Raw genomic sequence first — 299 nt, 5'->3', positions numbered from 1 at the left:
CCCCCCACCACCCCGCTGCACTCCTATCGCGATTCTACGGTCCCTGAACCACCTACTAGGTTCTAAACCTCTCGCTGGGAGCTGAGGGGGCAAGAGGGAGGACTAGGACACCTGCACGGAGCTTCCGTACCCCTAAGACGTTGGTGCACACGGTCGATGTTGCTAGTTTCTAAGAACTAAACCCAAGCCCAGAGTGGGCTGGACGCAACAAAAAAGCCCTGCGGCTAGCCACTGAAATCGGAAGTGGGGGCCGCTGTGCAGCGTTAAAAGCTATTCTAAGCCCCGCTCGAGCTGTCGGT

The sequence above is a fragment of the Pteropus alecto genome, unplaced genomic scaffold, assembly GCF_000325575.1.
Source record: "Pteropus alecto unplaced genomic scaffold, ASM32557v1 scaffold22, whole genome shotgun sequence".
In the NCBI taxonomy this organism is placed as follows: domain Eukaryota; kingdom Metazoa; phylum Chordata; class Mammalia; order Chiroptera; family Pteropodidae; genus Pteropus; species Pteropus alecto.
Note: the sequence above shows the minus strand (reverse complement) of the source record.